Source organism: Camellia sinensis, unplaced genomic scaffold (assembly GCF_055761805.1).
Source record: "Camellia sinensis isolate YWXY unplaced genomic scaffold, ASM5576180v1 Unanchor1, whole genome shotgun sequence".
In the NCBI taxonomy this organism is placed as follows: domain Eukaryota; kingdom Viridiplantae; phylum Streptophyta; class Magnoliopsida; order Ericales; family Theaceae; genus Camellia; species Camellia sinensis.
The window spans coordinates 14,906,716-14,911,460 of NW_028128987.1; positions in this window are offsets into that span (position 1 = coordinate 14,906,716).

Sequence of the window (4,745 nt, forward strand, 5' to 3'; positions counted from 1 at the left end):
GTGCACGCATTTCGAGGTATCTCAGTATCATTGCATTGCGTATGCCATCGCCTCGGTTTGCATGCCCGTGTGCACGCATTTCAAGGCGTCTCATTTTCATTGCATTCATGCATTTTCTCGGTTTGCGTGCCCGTGTGCACGCATTTCGAGGCATCTCATTTTCATTGCATTGCGTATGCCATCGCCTCGGTTTGCGTGCCGTGTGCACGCATTTCAAGGCATCTCATTTTCATTGCATTCATGCATTTTCTCGGTTTGCGTGCCCGTGTGCACGCATTTCGAGACATATCATTTTCATAGCATTGTGCATACTAGGTTGTATCTTAGATTGCATTCTGTCATTTTCTCGATTTGCGTGCCTGCATGCACACATTTCGAGGCATGTCATTCCATAGCATTGTGTATGTTAGGATTATATCTTAGTTGCATTTCATGCATATCATGCATATTGCATCATGTCCGGAATAGGAGTTAGCCCGGGCACGGGAAACGAGGTACATTTCGTACTCCGAGTGACGGAATGTGTCTCAATTCCCCAGTCACCGACACTCCGGATTATCCATGATGGAGTTAGGTTTTAGCTGTAGTTTCATGTGCATTCATCCTATATTGAGTTGTGCATTTCGACTCCTCGGCCATCATGCCTCGGTATGTGTGATTGGTGGCACGAGGATCGAGACATGCATATATCTGTGCAAATACATTGCTATGCCCCTTTCCTGCTCTCTGTTGCAGCAAAACGAAGAATCAGCAACTTTTTGGGGCTTGGCACGCATTTCAAGAACAGGTGTAAACAGAGGCTAATTAGGGCATTTCGGTGGATTTCCGCGCAAGACAATCCGGACATGCATCATCCATCAGAAGCAAGGCAGTCCCTGGCTTGCACGCCAGTTTCATTCGCTTTCTTAGTTAATTCATTAATTAATTAGAATTTTGTAATATTTTGGACTGTAATATTCTTTTATTCGGGACTGTAATATTTGGACTGTATTATTTATTCGGACCCTCTGCGCGAGGGCACAATTGTAATAAGTGTGCGTGAGTGTGATGTATGTCTTCCAACCCCACGTCTTTCTCCCTTTTATTTATCCGCTTATGATGGTTAGATTAGGGCATATTTAAATTAGCATACAGTATGACAGCATGTTTACATTCATTCATCTGTATTGCATGCACCGGGCTCGGCGCATCATACTAACTGCATTGTACTTTCAATTCCAAATTGAATACATGTTAGTTGTAACATTCCATATGCCATCTTAGAATAGCCGAGCCTGCTATAGTTGCATTTTGCATGTGTTGCATTAGGCATTTTTGTATACTTAGGATTCATGCATGATTTCTAATGTAGTTTATGTTTTTGGCTTGGAGTACTCGGTAAGTTTTATGCTTTAGCATCCTTGCATGCGTGTGAGTGAATGCCATGATAGCATGCTTACCATGAGGCTATGTGCTTATCTGATATATCTACCTGAACGCCTGTGGGTGAAGGTTGGGTTATCTGAATTGGAATAAATCATCAAATGTTTCAAGCCTACCTGCGGGTAGCAAACCATTTTCAAAAACAAACATGAAATGTTTCGTTCCAATTCAGTCGACCTGGTCTATATTTGTATGCTGTGTGCATCACATAGTAACCTAGGCTAATAAACCGGAATAAGAACTCACAATGTTTTCAAAAATTGATATCATGGTTAGTAGAGGCCGGTCTATGACCGGGCGAGCGGGGGTGCTCACGAAGTGACCTTCCCCAATCGTACCCAAGTTCCCGAGCCGAGGCAACTTTGGTGATGACGGACACGTGGCCTTTTGGCACCGAGTCAGGGTTTCCTAAATTTCCCAAAATAAAATATTTAGGTGGCGACTCTGTATCTGGCAAAGCAGTCCATGTTTGGCACCTCTTTCAAAAAATCCATTTTCTTAAAACAATGTGCTGGATTTGGACTCTTTGGTTCAGACTTAGAACCGTGACAATTTTAGAGTCCTGAGCTGTAGTGACCCCAAATGAACAGAACGGGACTTCATCCTCCCGGGGCGTTCGGGGACGTCTACAGTTTCTGGCGACTCTGCTGGGGATTTAGAGAACTTGACTCGAACTCATGATATCTGTTTTTGACTACACTTGTGTGTTTCTTTGCATTGCATTTGCATTGGTGCGCCTAGGACACCGTGTTTGCCATCTGCTATTCCTGAACGGTTTGCCGGAGGCTTGTCTTGTCAAGGCATGACCATAAGGCTGACCGGTTGTGGGCTCTGCCAGTATGGGAACACAAACCCCGGTTTTACCGGGGCACCCTCTTTGACCATTCGACCTAGTGCATATTCGGATCCATAGTGACCATTCCAAATTAGGACAGGTTGCTTACCCGTTTATAGGTTGTTTGAAACCGCTCTGTGCGTAGTGAAACCCTAGCTCCTGACACGATAGGACAGGGAAACCCTACCCCAACATAGGGGTGTTTTGGCTCTCACTTATCTGTTATGTACTTTAGAGTGCGTCTCTACAGGAATGCATGTATCAGTATATGAGTTTGGGCATCAGGCCTGCGGGCATCAGTTCAATATTGTCAGCATCAGGCCTGCGGGCATCAATTCAAGATCGTCAGTATTAAGGCCTGCGGGCATCAGTTCAGTATTGTCAGCATCAGGCCTGCGGGCATCAGTTCAGTATTATGGGTATCAGGCCTGCGGGCATCAGCCAGTATTTGAGAATTAGTTATCTGCGGATATTAGATTCTGTTTTAGGGGACAGTGATACAGGGATAATAATCAGTGTTTGAGGACAGTGTGTTATTCAGCTTATTGACTGTGTGTTAATTATGCCCGACTGTGTGTCATGCATTTTATTTTAAGCTGTTATGCTGTCCGTTTATCTGTTTATTTATTTCCTTTTCGCTTTATCTATCTTTTGCTAGGTCAGTTCTAGCACAATTGCTTCCAACCCGACAGGCATTCCCCAAGCACTTTGGACACGAGGTCGTCGACTCCATCGATCTGAGGATCTAATCGACGGACAGCCGGTGTTCCATTCTCTACCCCCTGTTACCAGAAGGAAGCCGAAAAGGCGCAGTGTGTCAGAACAGAGGTTGTCAGAGTAGTGGGTTACTTCATCAGAGGACTATAGGACTGAGGTCTCAATTACTGCTGTAAAAATAGACATACCAGTTAGACAGATGGATCAACAAAATACGTCAGGGATGGAGGCTCTAATGCGCCAGATGCAGAAGAGCATGAGACAGATGCATGATGATGCCGCCCGTCAAACGGAGTTCTCCAAACAGCAGGCCGCGATCATGGCCCAACAGGCCGAATTAATCACTAGACTGCAACAACAGAATACAGCGTCTGCTTCACAACAAATTCCTCCTCCGGCAGGGGCTCCGTTACTTGAGCAGGCACCTACTGTTCAGAACGCCCCACCAAATGCCCAGAATACCCTGCCGCATGTCCAAAATTTACAAGAGGACACGAATCTTCCAACAGGGCCAGCTCCGCCCCCGCTTCCACCACAACTGTCCAAGGTCCATACATCCAATCACCCGGACTCTCCATTCGAGGTCGAGGTTGATCACACAGCTCTGAAATTGAGCAAACTGGAGAAGCTCTTCAAGAAATCCCAAGGGGTCAAGGCTATGCCGGATATCGAAGATGGATATACCGAGGAGGCCGTAACACTCCCCGATAGGTTCAAAATGCCACAAATCGACCGCTTTGATGGGTCCGGCGACCCCATGGTCCATATCCGACTGTTTGCAGACGTCTTGCGGCCAATGGGCCTAACACGACCACAGAAGCTCTCACTATTCGGCCGAACCCTGTCGGGTGTGGCCTCCCATTGGTATGCAAAGTTACAAGACGAAGTGAAGAGGAACTGGGATGAAATGGCTGAGGCCTTTGTCGCACAATATTCATACAACACTCAGATCGAGATCACAACTCGTGATCTCGAAACGACAAGGCAAGAGCCTAAAGAAACTTTCTCGGACTTTGTGATCCGATGGAGGGCAAAGGCGTCAATGATGACTTTAAGACCCACGGACAAAGATCAACCGCGAGGCCAAAGAACCTTTACCCCACTATATATGCCTCTGACCAAAGTTCTGGGAATATTGATCAGAAAAAATCATTTAAAACCCCTGGAACCAAAGCCATTACCGAATCCACTCCCCCCCTCTTATGACCCGTCAAAGTACTGCGCATATCACCAACAACACGGTCACGACACCGACCGTTGTTACAGATTGCATCATGAGATCCAAGATCTTATTGACAAACAGGTGATCGCGCCTCCTGATAAACCCAATGTCACAACCAACCCTCTCCCACCACATAACCAACCTCCCCCTCCCAAAAGAATTAATTTTATCCAGACTGGGGTCGCATCTTACGATCCTAGCATCTATATTACGCCCACCCACCTACCCAAGCCGGAGGTGCTCCTTCCCGATTGCACTGACTTCTTGTGCATGGTGGACATCTCTAAAACCCAACCAGAACCGATGGTGGTGACCGTCGAAGACAGGGCAGGGCAGATTTTGGGAGAGAGTGAGATTGTTGAATCTGTGACTGGACAGGATTTTACTGGGGGAGCCTATGATCCAAGCAAGTACATCCTATCAACGGGCCGAATTGGGCTAAGTGTAGAATTGCCAGAGACAGGAGAGCTATGCATGATCCGGGGGGATGGATCTGGGCTATGGGCAGATGATCTGACGGTCGTAGAGGAGGACTTTGCCAACCTGCAA